Below are 23,813 nucleotides of genomic sequence, written 5' to 3' on the forward strand. Positions count from 1 at the left end.
TTTTCCCCAAATCGCAAAAAGAGCTCTTATTTCTTTAGTGACTTTACTTTTATACCCATCAAAAATATTCTTCTGAGTCACCTATTGTCTCGAAGCATCAGGGCTTGGGTACACATTCTAACAAATTCCCTGTCTTCCTTTTTAAATGCTTCAATGAACATATACTAAGCTATCATTGTATACATAAGTATTATTACTTAACTAGAAATGTCACTAGTTGAAATTGCAAAAATATCTGTGGCAATTGGTGATATTCTGGCAAATCTGTGCAACTGGTTCTTTTTTTAGGAAAGACTTATCTTTTCTGTGACCTCTCGGCCTGCCTGTTTCCAGGTGTTCTTTGTTGCCAGTATAGAATAGGAAGACATTTTTCTCTTAGTTGATGCTTTACCTGTCAGTTTGTCTGGACCACAGAGTGCTCAGTTTGAACATGTTTTCTGGATCTGCTGTGAGGATGTTTCTGGATGAATCTGTGGGCTCAGTGAGGTCATTTATTTCCCCAGTGCCTATGGGCTTCAGTCAATCTGAGTAGTCCCTGAGCAAAAATAGCAGAGAATCAGGTAATTAATCTTTTACCTTTTGTTTCACTGCTGGAGCTGTGGCATCTTTTATCCCCTCTCATTGGCAGCTTGGGATTTTGGGTTCCTTGGCTCTTGAACTGACTGATAGTCCTGGGTTGACTGATTGCTGATAGCACAGAGTGAAAGTCCCACCTTCTCTGCTGCATGAGCTGGCTTGTCATGGTCTGTCTCTGTCTCTCAGGTTGAGTCAACATTGCCCTATAAGGAAATGTTCCAGGGATTTAGTTTTTAATCAGGTACAGAAAGAACACAGATTAGATGATTGCCTGGAAAATGATACTTTGTCATTTATAGTTGCCATTAGGAGGGTACTACCAGGCCGTGTAAGGTCCTGTGCAGAAGTCAGAGGTACCTAGGAGGTAGAAAGAGATGAAAGGAAGAAGGACTCAGGGCGTTGCCATGGTTTTCATGAGTGGGGATAGGTGAGGGAGCTGAACGGGCTGGAGAGTGGGGAACACACACGCAGGCTGTGAACTATATGAATTACCTAGTCTGGTGACTTAGGGAAGGGGAGTGTTACCCTGGTAACACTGGCACCACGTGATGTGTTGCTTAATTTTCATCAACTCAGTATAGACTATAGACACCTGGGAAGCTAAAACCTTGACTGAGGTTTTGCCTCCATCAGATTGGTCTGTGGGCATGTCTATGAAGGATTTTCTTGACTGTTGGCTGATGCAGGAGGACTCATCCCATTGTGGGCACAACCACACCTAGGCAGGTGGCCCTGGGTTATATAAGTAAGGTGAGTGAACCCAAGCTCAGAAGCAAGCTAGTGAGCAGATTTCCCGTTGGTTTTGGCTCTGATTCTTGTTTTTCTCTCCATACCTTGGCCTCCTCGCTGACAAACTGTAACATGAAAGCCAAAAGTCTCTTCTTCAAATTACTTTTGGTCAGAACATTTTTATCTCAGCAACACAGAAGCAAGCTAATACACTCAGGGGAAATGACATTGCCTTGGAGTAATCTGAGCAATACTGACTAAGTGGAGGAAGATCTTGTTTTGGCAACCCTGGGGTGGCTTGCAGAAGTATGAATGGTGGTTTGGTATATGAGAGCTAAAAGATGAACTCTGAAATGATTGGGTTGCCAATGAGAAAATATTTCTGTGGGAGTCATTTTCTATTCCTAAAACCAGATTAGGCCTGGGACGATAGAATATCTCCTTTCAGTGAATTTCAAATGTGCCATGGTACCAAGTATATAGAAAAGAAAAATACATAGTTAGCACACGCTTCTGTGTCAACAAAATAACTAGGAGTTATTCCAAGGCTGCAACATTTTGCTACAATTCTCTGTCTATCATGTATTCTGCTACATTGTAGAAGAGTCTTTCTGGTTACTCATCAGCCCTTTTATTGTATATGGGTTCCATGCCTACAGGTAAGTTATGAAACATGAAATAACTAGGTCATAATTTTATGCAGACTGATACAAAGTTAATTAAAAATGAAATTTGAAAAGCTATATTTAAGTAATGACTATAGTAAGAGTTTATACTTAGTTAAAGCCACTTTATACTTTCAGGATAGTGGATATAAAGAGCAACTGTTTTCCAAAATTAAAAAATGATAATTTTAAAACACTTGACACAAAGGCCAGGCTATATGCTATATGCTTTATACCAAATGCTATATAAAACATACCATATACCATGTATCACATACTATACACATACTATATATTATTGTATGTACCACTTTATACTATACACTCAAACCTACCTTTCTTTGGAGAGTGAGTCACAGAGACGAAATGTAGCTGCTGAGAAAGAAAAGGGCCCGGGCATCATGGGTAAGCTAAGACCAAGTGGAGATACATAAATGAACAAAAATAGGTTAATAATGAAAAGAGAGCTAGCCAAATAAGAAGCTGGAGCCATCTGCTAGTTTATAATGAACATAAGCCTCTGTGTGATTATTTGGGACTGAACTGCTGTGGAACTAGGCAGGACAGAAACTTCCATCTACACCTTTCAATCTTATTTAATTTTAACAAAAATATTTTTAATATCAACCAAAAACAAAACAAAGCAAAACAAACAAACAAACAAAACACCTCAATTCTGGTATCCAATCAAAGATTAGTGCTCAGGACTCCACTGAAAAATGCCAGATGTTTCACAAATTAGAAAAACAAAACACTAAAAACCATTTTCTTGGATATTGCACATATTTAAACATATTAAGAGGAGAGGCGTTTCTGCTACTTCGGGAAGTAGACATGTTACTAGTACTCCACTTCGGATTCAGTGTCATGTGTGCTTATTTTGCACAGCAACTCCTAGTGTCCTGTCACACTGATGATCAACTTAATGCATAGACAGTCATCATATACAGATTATGTCTCTTTCATATTGTAAAAATATCTAGATATTGCAGGGAGAAAAGATATTAAATGTCTCTTATGCCTTTTAACACTGTGACCAAAAATGCTCATTTTACTGCAAGTCAAATGATGAGTAGCTGCTGTGCTTAGTCATTTATTTGCCATGACAAATTAGTTGGTACAAAATCAACATTTAGCCACCTTTGACTAAGCTTCTTTAGTCTTAATTTAAACTGTAATGAAAAAAGCTAGAGTTAGAAGTAGAATTCATTTTGAGCGGTGTTATAAGACTGCTTAACTATGGGGCTGGGAAAATGGCTTGGCAGTCAGAACATATCTACTCTTCCAGAGAAATAGCGTTCAGTTCCTAGCACCAGTTCAAGCAGCTCACAACTGCCTGTAACTCCAGTTCCAGAGTATCTATGCCCTCTCTGGTCTCTGCAGGTACTGCACTCACATGCACAGCTATCCTACATGGTCCCCATGCACATAATAAAAATTAAAATAGAAAAAAATGCTCCCCACCAGTCCATGTGCTTAGCAGATTAATGGAATTCCCCAAGTCCTCATACTTATTGCCAAATATTGTTCAAGTGGCAGTTCTCTAGTAAGAAAATATGACAGCCATGTTGGAACCAATGTAGTTATGGGTCTATTGAATGTATCCACATACAGTTTTAACATTGTTATGATTTAGATATGAAGTATCCTTCAAAGTTTCAAGAAGTGAATAAAGGTTTGGTGGCCATGGCAAAGGCATTGGGACTTCGGAAGTCATTGGATCGTGAGAGTCTGACTCCATCGAAGCATTAATCTATTGATGGATTCATAATTAGATAACATTATTAGGAGGTGGTAGAAACTAGAAGCGAGCTGAGTGGGAGAGCATGGGTCAGTGGGGATGAGCTTTTTCTCTGCTTCCTGCCCTCTCCCTGCTGCTAAAGTGCCAGGCAGGCAGTGAGTAGCTTTCCTCCTTCACACCATCCAACTTTTAGCACAGCGTTCAATTAGGTGCTTGCTTACAGTTTCAGAGGCAAGTCCTCATTATTATATGCTAGATTATTGGAGACAAATTTGTTACATCTGATGTCATCATCATTATCATTAGTGTATGCACGTCGTGTGTGTGTGTGTGTATGTGTGTGTGTGTGTGTTTGCAAATCATGGTGCACACGTAGCAATCAGAAGATAACTTGGAGTTAGCACTCTCCAATCTTTCCACTGACCATGTGAGTCTTAGGGATTGAAGTCAGGTCATCAGGTTTGGGAGCAATTGTTTTGCTCACTAAGCATCTTGCTGGCCCCTTTGGAGGTAATTTTAAATTATAAATATACAAACTAACTTAGTTTAAGTTTTTATGTTATTTATTTTTTGTATGTGTGTGCATGTGTATGTGTATGCGTGCATGTGTGTTTGCTTTACAGTATGTGTGTGTAGGTTATAGGACAGAATATGGGAGCTGACTCTGCTCTACAATATAGGTTCTGGCCTGAAAACCCTGTTTACCCACGTGATCACGTTTCCTGGTGCGCAGAAGCCCAGCTTTTACTTGCCTCCTCCTCACCACACGTCGTCTTACTCCTCTTCCATCGGTCTCATTGTTACTTGCTCTTTGCCTCACACCTAATGACAAAAGAAATAAATAGAAAGAACCAGGATTTCAACTTGGTTTTTGAATTGAAAATTTTATTGCTCTTTGTTTTTATTGAAAGTATTGCCTGGCAATCCATTTTACAAATGAAGGGATGGACAGAAGATGGACTGAGCAAAACTACAGCTGAATAAAGAACGGAAATGCCAGTGCCATGGTCTGTGTAGCTCATTTAGCCCAGTGTTTCATATCAGAGCTTAGAGGATAAGCAGGGAAGAGATTCTGTCATTTATTTCAGACTGTTGTGCTATGGAGTGGTTAAACTAAAGCATATAACTGCAAGCCCAGTGCTTTTACTAGACTCAATTGTTTAAGTCTCCACAACTTGACACTTTTCCCAAATATGCATCGTGCATGGAGAGGAGCTGAAGCTCTGGATTCTGTGATAGAGTGTAGCTATTTTAGGCACCACTGTCTATTAAAGTAAATGGGGGAACTAACCACGTTTTCCTTTCGTTTCATGGTAAAGAATTCTAATTTTACCAAGTGCTATTCTCACACTCTCAACAAATTGTACCTTTCAAAGGTAAATTTTGGGTGCAGGATTTCATTTCTGATGCAGTTTATATCAGAGTAGTCCTCTTGGGATGGTCTCTAAAGCCATTAATAACAAGCTCTGCATCCCTCTTTTCAAAGCTTCCTAAATATCTAAAGCATTTCTAGTTAGACTATCTTGGACCCAATAGAAGAAACCACCTATGATAAACTCAGTAAATTGTCTTCCATAGTAATTCCTGTCACCTTTTAAAATGATAAAATATCTATTATTAATGTGCATGTATGAGAGACAGAGAAAGTGTGTGTGTGTGTGTGTGTGCACATGCACACATCTCACAAGTGCATTTGTAGAGGTCAGGAGACAATTCGTAGAAGCTGCTAATCTCTTTGCACAATAAGATTCAGGACTGAAGACAGCTTGTCACACTTGGATGGCAAACACCCTTACCCACTGAGTTGTCTTCCTGGTCTTCTCTTCCTCTTCTACCTTGTAAGATCAGAATTTCTCTTCAAGGAATTCTTGTTCTGTATAGTGGCACCTGCCAAAATCTGGTAGGTAATCTCAGGAAAAGGAGGCAGCAAAATCAAAACATTTGAGGTCAGGTAGGAATATATAATAAAACCTTCTCAAGCAAAACAAAACAACATAAAAAGAAATGCTTATTTTCAAAATAAAGTTTAAAAGTATACTTTAGAGACTATGAATTGTGGGGCTGCAAAGGTGGCTCAATGGTTAGGAACACTGCCCTAGAGGACAGGGATTTGAGTCTCAACATTCACAATGCAATTCATACCTGTCAAAACTCTAGTTCCAGGAGATCCAGCACCCTCTTCTAGCCTCCACGGGCACCAAGCATGAATGTGGTACACAGACATACATGCAACCAAAACTCGCATACACATAAAATGAAAATAAACAAAACTTTGAAATAACATGCATTATAATCAGTGTTTGGTCATCCATAAAATGCAAATAGCAAAAATCTTTATTGCTTATAAAGAACTTGTAAATAAACAAAGGAAAGAGAGACAAAATTATGTCTAATGCCATTAGGAAATGCAATGTAGTCAGTCTAGGAGAATTCCACATAGATCACCTTGATTTGCAAATGATAGGGAAGACTTGACCCACAGCAAATAAAATATTTCTCCCTGTAAAACTTAAACTGTCAAGACACAAGGATTTTTTTTTGTAGTCTTGCATATTTAGTCAATTTTAGCTGTAACTTTTTTTTTTTGGACTGAAAAAGAAGAGCTCTCATCATAAATGTTAAATGTTAAGATGCCCTAGAAGTAGTTTTAATCTTCAGAAAATTTCTGAAGTGGACTGTTCCATGGTGTAATGACTAGAAATGGGGGGAGAACAAAGAGAGCCTGAGAGAGAGAGAGAGTGTGAGTGAGAGAGAGTGAGCAAGAGAGAGAGAGAGAGAGAGAGAGAGAGAGAGAGAGAGCGCAAGCAGGCTCAGGAAAATCTCCTACAAAAATGCAAATAACTTTTGACAGAAAACTTTGTAGCTGCTATGCAATCGAGCCAAGAAATTCAATACAAAACTTCAGCCCCAACAGATCTCACACAGTTCATGCTAAATTCTGCTAATTGCCAATGAATAGAATGCTCACACACAGAAAGCTACAAAGGGCATGGGAACTCACACAGGCTCATGTTGTTCTGCTAATCCATTGCACTTCGTGTTCCTGTCTTGTTGTGTCTGCTCTGCAATCTTCTGAACTTTACTCAACTTTACCACCTGCTGGTTATTCGATCCCAATCAATAGAGGCAAATATTCCTGGGCCTGACCTTCTGAAAACTCAAAGAAAGCTGGAAGGGCAAGGGAATTCAAAGTAGAAAACATATGGAAGCCATGTCTTATAAATCTCAGGAACACATTTTAATATTTTTTTTGTATATTTTAACTGAATAATAGAATGAATGGGTTATAACAAAGAAATTGTCATTTAGTTGGAAAACTTTTTATAGCTCTCGAAATTGTTCATTCACTAACATTTTTATGACTGTTCTCTAAGAAGACTAGAGTGAAACATGCTGTTATAACAATACGTTTCTTAAAAACAAAGCATCAACAAAATTATGTCCTAGTTTCAATTGTTCATGAAGTTAAGGACTTATTTTTTTCTCTTGATTAATTTTCAATTTGCAATATCAATTTAGGGTTTAAGAAATCATGGGGTTGGGAAGAAGGTGAGGGAGCAGGAGGAGAGAAGGGAGGGGGAATTGGGATTGGATTGTAAAAAAATTCATCAAAAATCTTTTAAAAATCAGTACTAGGCAAGATAAAATAATAGAATTGCAAGAGAATCACTGTTTGAAGATATTTCAGCATGTCTTGGAAATGTCTGTACTGGTGTATTTGTATGATTTTGACAAGAGAAGAATTAAAAAACCAAAGTGTTGATTTCTGGTGTCAGACCTCTTTCCTACATATTAATATTATTTTACTATAATAGTTGTTTCTTTAAAAATATAACTTATGTATTGTCTTTAATGATTCAACATATTAACATTTAGAAGAAATACATTCTTTGAAAATTGTTATTTACTATCATTACATATATGTGCGTGATGCATTTGGAATCTTCTCTTTCCTTCCAAGGATTAAACTCAGCCTATCAGATTTTCAGGCAAGTGCAGTACCTTGACTTGTTGAGATGTCTGATGGATCTAAGAAACACACACACACACACACACACACACACACACACTTAGCTTTTGTAAGAATCTTCAATGAAAGTCATAAACTGCATACAGCCAGGAGCATTAGAACATCAGTCACTTTCTGGACCTACTTTACTGACTCTTCGAGTAGAGAAAGGTACGTGTTAGGTAATAACTTGTGTGAAAGTTGCAATCATTTTCATTGTTTGGATTGAAATTCCATTTCATGTGTCTTGAAAGAGTGAATTTTTAAAAAAATAGATTTATTTCCTTTTATTTTTATGTATGTGAGTGTTTTGTCTATATGAATGCATGTGCGCTATATGTGTACCTGGTGTCTACAAAGGCCAGAAGAAGACAAAGGATCCTGTGGACCTGGATTACAGGAGGTTGTAAACTGCTATGTTGGTGTTGGGAGCAGAATCAACCCAGATTCCCTGTAATAGCATCAAGGGCTGTGAACTGCTGAACCATTCGGTCAGCCATTAGAGCTATGTTTTTTAAAACAATGTATTAAAAGGGAGACTATTCCTTATCTCACTCAGATGTTTTAAATTACATTACTCTCTTTGGTGTTTGCTTCCTGTTGTAGTATATTCTTTTATGCAATTGTGTGATTAAGTAATTTTTGATAGTGACTTCATACAAAAGAACAAAAGGACTGAGGCCTTAAAGACCATGTGTATTTTATATGTAGGATAACATAATTCCAACTGTGCTTAGCATCTGTAAGGCAGAATGCAAGATGTCAGAGAGCTTTGGAAATTCGTTGTTTTGGAAAAGTGAGCCACTATTATTTATGATGGGCTGTAAAAAGAATTAGCAGTGTTTTGACTTCATGGTCATACAGTGTCATAATTGTTAGCCTACTTATAACTAGCAAAAATATACTATTGGCTTAGGTTATATTTATTAGTAAACAAAATTTATGCATTCAAAGTGATAGGCACTTCCAATTCTTATTAGCTTTCAGAATTATTACATAGAATATATTTTTTAAATATTTATTGCCTTTGGCTGTGAGATGGACACTATGTTCACCAATAGCTAAACTTTGGCACGATATTTTCTTGACAAGAAACCTGTCATTAACTGCAGAGATGACAGCTGTGTTCATGACTCTTTAAGATGATCAGACATGTTTTTGGAATGCAACAAAAGGTCAAAGACAGAAAGCTCATTTTAATAGAGTATCCTCTAACCTTATTTCTCTCAGAAATGGATATTAAAATACAGGATGCCAATTTTCTTCAACTTCAGATATTAATTATTTTGACAAGCATTGAAGAGATGCCAAAGGTATGTGAGCTGTGGAAAACAAAAGCAGTAATGTTTCCAAGGATGCACCTGACATCTCTTGAGGGGTCTGAGGAAGGAGAGCAGAATTGCAAAGATTTCAAGTGCTTCAGTAATAAACTCAGAAGTGTAGAGTTGCCAAGTTCCTTAAGCTTCTACTGAACTCGGATGCTTTCTAAATGCCAAGTAACTCTTTCTTATACATGTCTACCTTAAATTTATATTTAATATTATTTACCACATTCAACAAACCTACATTAAAGTTGTTTGATTTTACATCGTGACAATTAATATTAAGTATGGACTTATGAAATTAAACTTATCACTCTGAGTTGTAGGAACTGTACCCTGATCTCCCACCTACAACATCTTGCTAGAATGACTAAACTGTAGGTCTGAAGAATGCATTCATGCTCCTTCAGCATTAGTTTTCCTTTTGTAAAGCCCACACATTGCTGTGACCAAGCTTACTTTTTTATGCAATGCCATTTCTGAAGTTTCTATATGTATACTATTTTAAATAAAGCACCATCCATTGTGTACTTTAGGGTAAGCTCACCTTCTACCCTTCCATTTCCCAAGCTTAGCATCAAGAGCTATCTTACTTCTCATTTTCTTAAGATGTTTTAAATAAGCATGGGCCTAATTAACTTGAGATAATTAATCTTGTTTGGTTAGATGATGTTCAGCCAGCACTGAGTGCCTTAAGATTTTGTGTGTGTGTCCCTGTATCACATACCATAATAAAATCACTACTCATTAATTTTTCCAGAGAAGGGAATTCTGATCCAAAGAATGTTTGGCATGAGCCTCAGTTTCTCTTAGTGGAGTTAGAAGAATTGTACTAGGCTTTTTGTTTTAGGGGCTACTAATCAGCTTCCGAATCATGACCCAGAGACTTAATATTAGTTATGAATGCTTGGCTTCATTGTTCTTAGCTCTTACTTTAATACATTTCTCCTCTTTATCTACATTTCACCTCAGGGCTTTTAAACCTTCATTCTTTTTTTCCTTCCTTCCTTTTCTGGAGAACTATAGCTTATTATTATTACTACTATTATTATTTTGTTCTTATTATTTACTTGTAATCATTAAACCACTCAACAAATATTTGGTAAAGATTATGTGACTAATGTGCCTAACAGTATGAGGTGTACGTTTTAAAAGATGATTATGTTAGAGGAGGAGAGTATGTAGAAATATATAATCACTGTAAAGAATATAGTTTATAGCTATAAGAATATATACATATATGGATGTAGTAATAAATAATAAAGAGGAGGATGAGAAAGGGCATATGGAAGGGTTTGGAGGGAGAAAAGGGAAGGGAGAAATGGCATAATTATATTATAGTTTCAAAAAATAAAATGATAAAAATAGTGGTGACAGCATTTTCTGCAGAGACTCAAACATGCTATAGAAATGTGTCTAAAATGATTTTAATGGTCATAGATCCTAGGAGACATGCTTAGGAAGACATTTCTGGCCCAAGGAAAGTAGAAGAACAGAAAGTATCATGCTATTATTGAGGGAAATAAACGTTGTGATACCACTATGGCTAGAAAATAAGGAGAGGGTATCTGGAGGGACAAACTATGACCAGATCGTGATGGTCCTACATATTTAAAGCATTGAATTGGCGCATAAGCAAACTATTGATGAGTTTTAAAACATGAAACACATCTTCTATTATGAAAAAATGGATCAGAGGGAAAAAGAAGTGAAAGAAAGAACAATTATAAAGGTAAATATTGTTATACAGAAAAGAGATAATATGAGGTTTAAATTAGGTCAGAGACAGCGTGAAGGGCATAAGGAAATAGTTAACTGCAGAAGGCTTTAGGATCTAAAATGGAGAAGAGGGAAAGTTAGGGTGCATTCCTTGCTTATTTGGGAGATTTTAAATTCTATACCTTTAGGCAGTTAGAAAATAGAATGTGGACAGCTGTGGATTTGGCTTGGCGGGATTTGAGATGGCCTTCGCCTGTCACACAGATTATTCCATGAGCCTTGAGATTTGGAAAGCTCTTCTGGTCCTGAAATAGACTTGGCATCATTCAGCAAAAGTTGTGTTGATCCTTTTCACAGAGGTGTAGTGTGATGGGGACAAAGAAGCGTTTGAGGAGAGGCACTGAGCTTGGCTCCCTTACCGTCACACTTCCAGGGGACAGCTAGTTCCCACATCCAAGGTAGACATCCCACATGTGCTTTTCTGGGGTAAGCCATTGATTAGAAGCCACAAATGGAGTCCTGGGGAGTGACAAAAAAGAAAGGAATGTAGACGGCATCATGGCGACCCAGAGTGAAGAGCTACAGGAATCAAGTGTTGACAACACCGAGTGCTGTAAGGAGTCAAATAGCACCAACACTGTGGAGTTAGAATGAGCTGCTCTATACATGATTCAAACACATGGGTATCATTTTTATTTACATTTAATATAATCTTGATAGCTGGACAAATGTTGGGCTATGTTTTCCGTAGATAGATTTCTTTGGACTCAGTCTCAAATTTTCTTTGTAACTCTCTGTAGTATATATTTATCAGAAACAACAAATCTGCACTAAGAAAAATGTCAGGAAGCAAAATTATGTTTGGTTGAATGTAGTTTATATAGTAAACAACAAGATATGTCAATGCAAATACAAATTAGAGGCCCAAGTTTGAAAACAAGAGTTTTATTTTATTTTATTTTTTTAACGTGTTACAATATTATGAATTCCCGAATTTAACAACCAGGCTGCACAGTCCAAGAGCTTTTAATAGTTTGGGTCCATTCCTTGTCAATGTTAACTCTTAAGTGGAATGTGGAAGTTAATTCTACAAGTCTGAGTTCATTCATTCACCTGCTCATGCAAGTACTCACTGAGCAGATATCAAACACTATCCTGCAGGATGGTGACAGCAATAGGTCGAGCCTGTGAGCTCTTGGATATTGGAGATATGAAATGTGTATAATTAAGTAAAAGTTAATTTATGGGAACTGGAGAACATTCTTGTCAATTAAAAAGTAGATATGGTAGAAGGGCGCTATATGATGGAATAAAAATGTATTATATGACTTTATAGCCCTAAAGTATATTCAAATATATAGACAATTCATTCATTTGATGAGTTAGGAGGGAACAAGATTAGATAGATATTTTTACAGCATTAGAGAGGTCTTTTCAGATCACTAGCACAGCATATGCTACTGAGAGCAGGTATGAGCCATCTCTTGGGAGAAATTGCAAAAAAAAAAAAAAGGCTAACAATAGGAAACATCACACCAATTGGTTACCAACACCAAATGTCAGCACTGACAACATATACATAACGGTAACATTATATAGGCTGGGCGAGTTAAGTTTATAAATTTTATAACATATGACACACACACACACACACACACACACACACAATTAATGAAAAAATAGCCAGGAATTTGAAAGAGAGCAAGGAGGATATATGAATGTTTTGAAATGGGGAAAGGGAAGGCAGAATGATGTCATTATAATTTCAGAAATAAAAGAAAAAGGAAGAGATAACAAACAGGCTGTCCATCAAAAGTTGGAGAGATAGAGATCTGTAAGGTCATTTTTAGTCTTTGTCTTTTTATGAAAACTAATAAATAGTTGTAAATGGGTAGATCACACAAACAGACAAATTAAAACAATCTTTTTTGTCTTTACAAGAGAATAAAGAACTGGGAAATAAATTATGGTGTAGAGTAAGAACCCATTGTATTCATTGCATGTGTATTGCATTGCATTGAGTTGTGTTATTGTATTGTATCCTATGATCATTAAAATTTGATAACATGAAAAATGGAAATAATGCTAGCCCTCTTTATGGATTTTCGGGAGGAATAAATATGTAAAGTGTTTAACATAGCCTTAGGTACATTACAGACATTAGAATAGTATTTTCCTTCCTGGATTAAGATAAGTGAAACTGGTCCTGAATTTACCAATACCTGTTCTATGCCAGGGGAAAACAGGCTTTTCAAGAACATGACTTCCCATTCTGAGATTACCCTTGTGCCAATCATTAGGAAGGGAAATATAAAATACCATCAAGACATTCTTGATTGGTATCAAGTCGTAAAGGTGGCCAGAGTACCCAGGCTAGTACCCTGACTGAACAAGGCTGTCTGGCAGACCTGCTGTCCTCATTTTATTTCTGTTGCTGTGATAAACACCATGACCAAAAGCCACTTGGGGCACATCCATCACGCTTTAGTGATGACTTGGGGTTAATTACCACTCCCTGGAAATGCCCCAGATAGTCACAGCATATGTAAGTTCACCCTGCACTCTGACACTTGTAATTTCACTGGGGTAAAGCTCCTTGAATCCAAACTAGGAGCCATAGTGGAAATTTTCAACATTTTGTGTCTTGTAGTCTTTGGCTGCTTCAAAACTGAATTGATAAAGACATTTTGGTGATTTATATAATTTTGACACTTTGAATGGTTAAAAACCAATACCGTTCAAATGCACATCTCACACTAAAATATAGTTTCCCTTTCTGATTGATTCAGTAAGGGGGGGCTATTACTGAATGTATCAGTAGTAATGGAGTTCTCCAGTGGATGGAAATGACTCATGTCCTGAGGGCTATAAGTGACACTATGGCACGGATGGCATAGACTCTCTTCCTGCCTCCTGTTTGGAATAAGTACTGGTGACGATGACTGCACACCTGTTAAACCAAGTTATTTACAGTGTAAGCAAAGCATTGGCAAGCAGCAGCCACCAGTATTCACTGTGCTCTTTTTTCTTTTTCTCTAGAATATAGAATGCTATTTTTGAGCAGGTCCTTGTAGGGAACACCCATGCCTGGGTAGGCATCTCTGTTGGAAATTAATCAAAACATGGTCATTAGCACTCACATTTAGATTATAAGCATTTCAGGAAAGTGCCCCTTTCTGCTGTTTTTCAGGCTGTGACCTGTCGATGTTTTTGTTTTACTTATTACCTTGTTCTAACACAGACGTGTCATGCAGCCCTCAGGACTGACCCTGATATTTGAGTTAATTGGAATTGAACCCAGTGGAAATTACAAAGTTTTCACACACTGTGGGGTTTTTGTCCTTTGGAAAATCTGGGAAGTAGTTTAAGTAAACTGGGCTGTTGAAAAAAAAAAATTGTCGATATCCAAAGATGTGACTGAGAAGGGACACATATGTTTTCTAGGTAACTAAAATAGTTTAGATAAAAATCATTTTAAGTTTAGCTCTTCAAACTGTGGTCCATCAGAGAAAGGAGGAAAGAGTTGAATTTATGGAAATTTACCGTTAGTTGCATTCATACATTTTTGCTGTGGAATAACGGAGGAGAAAAGCAAGACAGGATCGCAAGTGACAAAGCCGTTTCCCTGATGACTGGTGAGTGTGTCACGCATCTCATAAATATTCATAACAGAAGCCCAACACACTGCTAACCCTTCCTTTGGGACAACTCACTTCCTTTGGAGTGCTTGTTCTGATTTGCAAAAATAATCTGTCTGTATTTCATGACCTAATTTTTTCCATAAAGATATCTCAGTCACAACATTTATGGATGAAGATATACGTCTGCAACTGATTCTTTAGTTACACACCATTTTATTTTTTACTGACAGAAAACCTGAAGCCACTTGTTTTTGACATTACCAGCATCGATTTAAAAAAGAGGTAAACACAAAATAGTCATTTTCAGTGTTTATTTGATAGCATATGCTGTGTTAAAGGGAAGGCCATGTTTTCTAGGGCGAGGCACCTCACAGTTTGGAAGAAAGAAGAAAAGCTATACAATAATGGTGATGGCATGTGAGAAATGCATACGGATATGAAAGGCATAGAGACAGCTTGGTGTTTGTCTTTGAGAAACACTGGAAAGATTGTATTTGGTCTGGGAACATACTGGGAGGGGGAAGAAGGGTCAAGAGTGGTCAAACACCCTAGGAGACGTCACAAGGGCAAAAACTCTGGGTCTTCTAACTTTGAGACTTAGTGCTTCAGGGTTGTAGTCTGGCTCACCCTTCAGTGCCTGTTTTCTTTGTGTGACCTCACACATACAAACCTCATCTTTCATCTTATTCAGCCCTAGTGGTCTATGGACTTTACTCCTATGAATATTACTTTATTTTATTTACCACGCTAATGAAAAGCAATCACAGTGCATACTTAAAGTAGAATATAGTATGACGTTTTGACTTAAACAGGCAATACTAATCATCACATGCATCACTTTAATCACTTTTGTGGTGAGACATTTGAAAATTACTCTTAGCACTTTGGAGATGCTCTTTCTGAACTCCTGTCACTATAGTCTTCAATAGATCTCAAAACAAATTCATTCTAACTTTGTGTTTATTGACTGGAACTTCCCATTCCCCTTTCTACCCAGCCCTTGGTAACACCCATTCTGATCTACTTCTGTGAGTGTAACTTTTTAGACTCCATATGTAACTCACACGACATTTGCCTTACTCAACTAGATTTATTCACTTAGCAGGATGTTCTCCAAGCTTACTCATGTTGTTACAAATCACACAGCTTCTTTCTACAATGACTTATCAATATTCCACTGTGTCTGTATGCCACATTTACTTCATCCATATTTTTATCAGTGGACACATAAATTGATTTGCCTGATTATTATGAACAATACTGCAGTGAATATGGAAGTACAGAAATCCCTTAAGATATTGAACATTTGTTCATATGGAGACACCCTTAGAAGTCACATTGCTGTATCAATGCTAATTTTTCAGATTTTTGTAGGACTTTTGTATCATTATTTCTTTGATGGCTACACTAATGCAAATTCTCACCAACAGTTTGTTATGAATGATTTCCTCTATATCCTCATCAGCAGATAACTTCCATTTACTTTTTAATGTTATGTTACATAACCAGTGTAAGTGGTACTTGTTGTGGTTTTAAATTACCTTTCTCTGATGATTAATGGTGTTGAACATTTTTTTTTCATGTGTGTATTGTGGTGTTTCTGTGTGTTCGTGTGTGTGTGTGTGTGTGTGTGTGTGTGGACCCACATGTGTGCAGAGACGTTTATGCATACTAAAGGACACACATATGTGGAGGTCTGAGGCTGATTTTTAAGAGTTTTCCTCCATTACTCTCCACCTCTCCTCTTTATTGATTGTGAGATGTATTCTAGTTTTGTTTCTTTTGCTGTGATAAAATACTGATCAGAAGCTACCTGGGAGATGGAATAAGTTTTTGCTTGTTTTTGGCTTTAATTTCCATGTTATAGTCCATCGCTGAGGGGAGCTAAGGCAGGAACCCTAGGTGGGAACCCGGAGTTAGGAACTGAACCAGGGAATGTGGAGGAACACTGCTTACTGCCTGCTCTCTCTGGCTCACTGATGTGTATTTCTTGTATACTACAGTACTACTTGGCCAGGGATGGCATTGCCCATAGTGAACTGGGTCTTTCTCCATTACTCAAGAAAATGCCATGAAGACATACTCACAAAGAATCTAATGGGGGCTACTTTCCAGTTGTGAGCTCCTCTTCCCACATATGTCTAGGTTTGTCCTAGTATAGAAAAAGCAAGCAGCATGAACAGGGTCTCTCAATTAAGCTCAGAGCTGATTGAACTCTTTGGATTCCCAGTATCTACATTTCCAGATCTGGATGTACAGGCTACCACATCTACCTGGCAGACTGGTGGGTCTGAAGATCCTACTTCCAATCTTCATGCTCGCTACTTAACAAGCTCTGTAAATGTGGAGTCTGTCAGTCATCTGCACTCCTGTCTTCCCCCCCCCCTCACCTCTCTTTCTTTCTTTCTTTTCTTTTTTTTCCACACAGTTCTGGCTGTCCTGGAACTCACTCTGTCTATCAGATTGGTCTTAAAGAATTCTGCTTGCCCCTGTCCCCCAAGTTCTGAGATAAAAGGTATATACCACCACCTCCTGACTATTTATTTCTTTTTGTTGAGTTATTTTCTTGCTGTTGAGTTATTTGACAAGTAACTATGATGTGTTTACTCTTGATTGGTTAGGTGTAAGCATCCTCGTACTTCAATGACAAATCCCGTTTGTTCCTCTGGTAAACAAGTCTTTAAATGTCAAAGTAGAAACGTTTTATCTATCATTTGGGGAAAATGAATAAAATTCTGTTAGATTTTGTTTAAAATCCCAAGTAAAAAACAAAATAACCTACTATTCCTGAGAACAAATGCTGTTTGTCAGCCTTCAAAAGAATTCACATGTGAAACCAGAGAAATTTTCAAAGTTCAGTATGATCATTTTGGTTTCTTGTTTGTTTAGAGTAGTTTTTATTCTGTATTAAATACAATTGCTAATATTTAAAAATTACTGTCAAGGAATTTTAACAGTACAATATTATCTATAAGCAGAAATTCTATGAAGATGAAAATGTAAATAAATAGTTTTATTTCTGAAAGGCAGGTCTTAGTGTGATGATGAATGGACACAGAGAGACACAAGAATAAGCCATAATAAGAACTGATCCTGTTCTTCTCGGCTTTCTTAAATCCACTCACAAATCTATCATCCGGCAACTATGGAAGGCAATAACGTGCAGTGATGCCTCTGTCTTATGTTGCCCAGAGGACCCAAAGCTGCTCTTAGATCCACTGGCCCAACCTACTCAATAAAAGCAGAGTAACTCCATTACATAGCCCTAGCTAGTCTCATTGTCCTTCCCCATCATAGATGACTAATACAAATCAGATGAGAAATCAAGAAGCTGACCCTAAGCGCCAGGTGATGATAGATTTCAAATCCACATAGTCTCCCTTTAATGCAATTCACACTTGCTTTCCTAATTTTAATGAAATCTTGCAAAGAAGAAATATTCTTCTGGAAAATAAGATTTCTGGTTAGCTTTGACATTTGATAGCCTGAAGGTTTTCTGAAAACTGCTAAATTTATTACTCATCAGTTGCTTTATGAGTCTTCAGGAAGGGCTTGACAAGTCTTAATCTAAGCTCAGTAGGATTTCTTCTACATTGTAGCCACTGATTTCTTTTTTTCTCCTTTTAAACACTATGCTAGCAGGTCCTTGAAACAAACACCTGATTTAATGTGGAGTCAATTGCAGATGATGACTTCTTAAGGAGGTATGGAACCCTGGCAATTTCCCGACATTCAATCAGCAGTAAGGCTCTCCAATTTGTATATTAAGACTGTTAGAGACTTCTAATGTATGAGCTCACCTTCTATTTTACTGTAGGCAGTTAGAGTGAATAAAATGTAACCCTTTTGTACAGTTTGAAAAACCAGCCGGCATGCAACCTTGCCATGGCATGTTAGCTTTGCCTTGTCATACCCAAATAAGAATCTCCCATAACTATTCTTTTGAAAACATAGAACACCCGAAGGAACAAACTGGGAAAAGAGATGAGATTTGATGTTATCATCAACCCACAATGGAAAACAGCATCATAATCTGACAGGGACCAATATTAAAGAAAAGAGATTTAGTTTGTTTATTTTTATGTGTGTGTTTTGCCTACATGCATACATTTATACAACATGTGTGCCTGGTGTGTGTAGGTCAGATCGGGTCAGATCTTTGGAACTGATGTTAGCTCTGTTATGAGCCTCCATGTTGGGTGCTAGGAACTGAAACTGAGTCCTCTAAATAGCAGCAATTACTTTTAACCACTGAGCCATTTCTCCATCCCCTGAAGGATCAGTTGTTAAAATAAGATTTACAAGCCTAGCAAAGAAAGGCTCTTCAAGAAAAGCATAGACAGATGTTTACAGAGTATGCATTTTAGCTCCCTTCTTTTGAGAACAAAACAGTCCTTTAAGGTAGGACAAGAAAATGCAGCAACAAACTGATATTTTTCTTGAGGAGGATTATGATAGTGGTGTATGTAGTACAAGTCCTTTTGGGGATGTGTAGAGTTGCTGAGAATTGTCCTCATAATTCTGAATGTAGTGCCTGAGAACTGACCTGGGTCAGGGGAAGAGTTCACCAAGAAAATTGCAATGCAGCGAGAGAACATTCTGGATACTGGCAGCTGAGGGAGCCAGCCAGGCAATTTATAGGAATAGCAAAGTGGAGGGCAGAGCAGGAACCACCTCTTACCACCAGGTTCCCTCTATGTTTCTGGGCAGTGTGAAACCGATACCCAACTGTTAGTTTCTGAGAGCATGAAGGATGTTATTAATTAAATTTATTTTAAAACATATAAACCACTTGGAAATACTGAGCCAATAAATACAAGGCTCTGTACTCCCCATTACAGTGATTGCTACTGTATTATTATATTTCCTTTCAATAATTTTCTATCATTGTGGGTATATCTGCACATATTTTATCCTTAAGTGTAATGATTTTTATATAACCTTATTTCCATATTAAAATTACAAGAGTCTTAACTCTGGGTTTTTCCTGTCAAGAGAAAGGTGATCTGAAAAGATCTTAATAGTACATGAATATTTTACATCTATGCTCCATCGTGGGAATATAAGTATACTTAAAAGAAGGAAAATCATACACAGATCAATTACATTCTAAAGGTTCTACAGCAAGGATGGAAAGTTTAAGTTCTTGAGTTCTTGGAGTCTCTCTCTCTCTCTCTCTCTCTCTCTCTCTCTCTCTCTCTCTCTCTCTCTCCTGTAGTGTTTCTCTGGTGTGGATTGCAGGTCAACCAATGCTGCTTTGACAAAGTTGCAGAGTTCCGACTTTGTGAATTTCAATTCTCCAGCACCTTGTTGCTTTCATTTTTAATGATTCTCGCTATGTGTTATGGGAGTTCCCTTATGCCTTTTCCTTTGGGTAATTTTGTGCAGGCTTTGAAGGATGAAAATGTAAAAAATGGCAGCCTCTCTAAACAAAATAATTCTTTGGAAGAAATCCCCTCCACCATGGAACCATACAGCATGATACTCATACAAGTTAACACCAAGCCACTAGAAAATGTAGATAAGGAACACACGCTTGACATATAAGGTATATTTGATAATCAAGATTTATAAATTCCTAAGGGCTGCTCAGGTTCACAGTAATCTTGCTCACTTTTAGGCTTTAGCTATTTGGATAAACTAAGTCATATAAGAAACAGAAATGTTCTATAATGGAATGTCTAATTCCCCCAAGAAAGTTCTTTTCCTAAGGTCTAGCATTTAGACAAAAAAAAAAAAAAAAAAAAAAAAAAAGTCCACTCCCTCAGGGGTTTGAAGAAAGTTCCTGCTTGATAAAAATGGAAACATTCTCATCTCTGGCAAGGGGAACTTGTGGCTCTTCCAATTAACATATGACTATGGTGCTTACTAACTTGTCAAGGTCAATGTTTGCTAGCTTCCCAACCCCTGATTACAAGCCACACCCCAGCTCACAGCCCCCTTTCTCCCTTTCATCCTTGGTGCAATTATCAGAAGCCAAGGTGTAGCCTTTGTCACCCTCTGGATTCGCTCTCACATGTGTCAGTCTCCTCTTTCTCTCCGTAGAGGCTACGTCATCTCCTTTTTGGGACCTGAGCCCCACTGGAGCTGGGCTCCAGCATTACCCAAAACATCCGATTCAGGCAATTTCTTCATGCACTTTGGCAGTCATAACAACTTATTACATATTACCATGGCATTATAATAATGGCGTAGAAAGTTCCTTTTAGATTGTAAACTGGACATTGTGAAAGAACAATGGAGATGATTTTTTTTTTCCCATGGAGCCAGCATGTTAACTATCTGTGATCCTGGAATGCAAGCTATATGGATTTGTGGGCTATGAAAAAACGTTGTGAGTCAGATTAAATGTTATTTTCCCCATTATGTGTCAGAATACAGCTTTCTGATTTTCATTGCCGAGATTGAAGTCGCCCTGTCCCTTTTCATTTGGTGGCTCTCCAGCGACAGGAAGAAAGTAGAAGTCTTAATTTGGCTGTTGATTGAGAATACCGAGAAGAGGTTTCTAAGCATAGGCTACTGCCTACACTTCTGATTTATGAGCAAGGTCAGGCCTGGCACTCCAAGTATGCCAGTGCAATTAGAAGGGTATTGGATTTGTCAGCTAAGTGTAAAATACTCCCGTGTTGCAGAGTGAAGCCTTCATTTTCTAAGTAAATTAACTGTAATAACTATCAAACTACAGCTGGTAAGCAAGCCAGCCATCTGTGAAAAGGGAATCCATTGACAGCAAGAGCCTTGTTAGACATTTCTTAGAGGTGGGGAAAATTCGAACAGACAAAAAGAGCTGTGTTTTTGAGCCTGTGGAAAGCAAAAGACAATACAAAAATATCACGCTATTACTGTACCTCTACAAAGAAAAGCAGCTTGGCCATTTGAGAATGCATGGCATGGATAAGCTGTTCATCGAGAACTTGGTGTAGAAGGATGAAACAGGAGGTGAGAGATGAGGACATTTCAAGTTTATGGAAGTTTGAGACCGTGAATCACATTAGGGACTCTGGACCAGTCCAGTGTGCATGGAGTCTATGAATTTCTCTGGAGCTCTGTTATCATTTACATATTTTAGGAGCTGGCCACAGAACTTCATTTGTGAAGTGTTTCTTTTGTTTGTTTGCTTGTTTTCCCCAATTTTCAGCACAGGAATGTAATGCAACAGCTTGTCTTTTCCTTCATCTGGAAACTCCTTAAATTGCTATTCGATTCAAAGCATACCCTGAATGGATATGAAACAGGCTCTTACAGCTTTGCAGAAACCTGTGTTGGAGAGAAGAGGACATGTCACAGATGCATAATGAGATTTGTTATCCAGCAAGTTAGGCAGCACAGTCCACTAAAAGGAAGAAAGATTTATTTCAAATCATGATTTTTCAGGACTCAGCCCAAGGCACAACTCCTTCCTGTGAGCTCTGTACCTTCTACAGGTTTTACCATCTTCTGTACCTGGCACAGATGGGCAACCATGAAGCTGTAACATGTGGGCTTTTAGGGAACACAAATGGCAACATTTCTCTTAACTAAGAAGACCTATCTTACCTAAAAGACCTAGAGAAGAGTACAGACACAGAATCTGAAAACTCAGGATCTCAACTGGGTCCTGTTCTAATTAGGTCAGACATGTAAACTCATTAATTCTTTTTTTTTGAGGGGGGATATTTTTGTAATGGGGGGAGGGAGTAGTAAAGAAAGCAGCCCCTATACTGGGCCCTATTCAGTGGCAGCTTCTTGTTCCATAGGGTTAAGGAAGACTTTGAGGAAATAAAATTTGTTTGGAAAAATCCGGGTATAGTTGCTTTGTATGCTGTGATGGGTAGGAGAGAGGAAGTGAAGTGGGAAGGCCCCTCACACCCTCCATCTTGCCGCAGACTATGCCCTGGAGCCCTGGGGTGGGGAGATCGCTACTTTCATTCCTGCTTCTTGGGATTGTTGACTGCCATGTAGTGATAGAGAACTACAAGCAAGAAAAGCAACATGCTCAGCATGTTGGCGAAGATGGCGAGCTGCATGTCCGTTATCATCCTGCCCAACTCCACTCGGCTACAATGCCAAATTTAAATGAAGATATCGTCAGAAAGACAGTTATTAGTAAGACATTAGGAATGAAAAGATATAAGAGAAAGTTCTTAAAAACTCAAGCCAGAGAGCTGTCACAAAAGAAAATCATCTACACTGGCTACTACATGGGGAACTGCCTTCCCTAGAAGAATTTTCCAGATTAGATTTTATTAATGGTGATGTATTTCCATGCACAGTAAGCCCCACCAGAGTCAAGCTTTTTATTTCTGCCTATATTACAAGATGTGCTGCAAATCAATAATTGAAAAAATTCCTTGAGGGGTAATAACACTAAATAAATACATAATTATTACTTGGGGCTGTTTATTTCACTTGAGCAAAAAAAAAAAAAAAAAAAAAAAAAAAAAGTTGACAGCTTCATTATGTCAGGCCTGGGAAAGCTGATAACTTGCTCTGTGCTCTTTGAAATTAATTTTTTGGATTGTACTTTGCATGAGTTAATGAATGATGGCGGGAAACATTGTTAAAAGTAGCACACAATAAACATCCTGTTTTCCACATTAAATTTCATGTACATAACTTAGAAAAATAAAATGGCAAGGCCTAGCTTATGGCCGGGGGGAGCAGATGATCACAAAGCTGGGCTGACATATTTGTCAAAGAAAGCTAATTCTCAGACACATTGTTAGAAGAAATGGAACACGTTATTCCTGCAAAGTGCTTGTCCTGTAGAACCCTGTACCTCTAATGCTGCATAAATTCCAAATCCCACTTTCAGAGACCAACAAGTAGGTCTGCATTTCATTTGAAAAGCAACTCAAGCACCCATGAGTACAAAGTCAGGAAAAATAATCATTTATTCTGGTGTGTATGAGCCTAGAGGATGAAAGAGACTTCAGCTACGTGCTTGTAATAGCAGCAACCCTTTGACAAAAGAGAAATATTCGGTTGGAGGATGGGGGCACATGTTTGTCACCCCAGTGCCTGGTAGCAGAGGGAGGAGGTCTGGGTATTGTGGGACAGCTTGGGCTAAGACACCACCTCCTCCTGTCCATAGAATTTGAGTCAAGGGAGTGAAAAGAAAGAACCTCCTAAGCCCGCTGTTATCAGGTCCTTTCTGATAACAAGTTTGTTGTTGTTGTTGTTTTGTTTTTTTTTTAATATTTAATTCATGAATCAGAACATCCGGGATGACTTTTTTATCTGGGTGAAAGGACAAAACACAAAAACACATCAGATCTTTAGTCTTAAATTTAAGACGCATCTTTAGTCCATTATACTCATGTGTGGAAATGCTGCATTGAAATTATTTTATGTACTTGCTTTATGTCAAAATATTTTATCACATTTTAATTCACCTGTTCTGTGTGCATCTGGTTTTATGTATACGTATGT

This window comes from Phodopus roborovskii, unplaced genomic scaffold, assembly GCF_943737965.1.
Source record: "Phodopus roborovskii unplaced genomic scaffold, PHOROB, whole genome shotgun sequence".
NCBI lineage: Eukaryota > Metazoa > Chordata > Mammalia > Rodentia > Cricetidae > Phodopus > Phodopus roborovskii.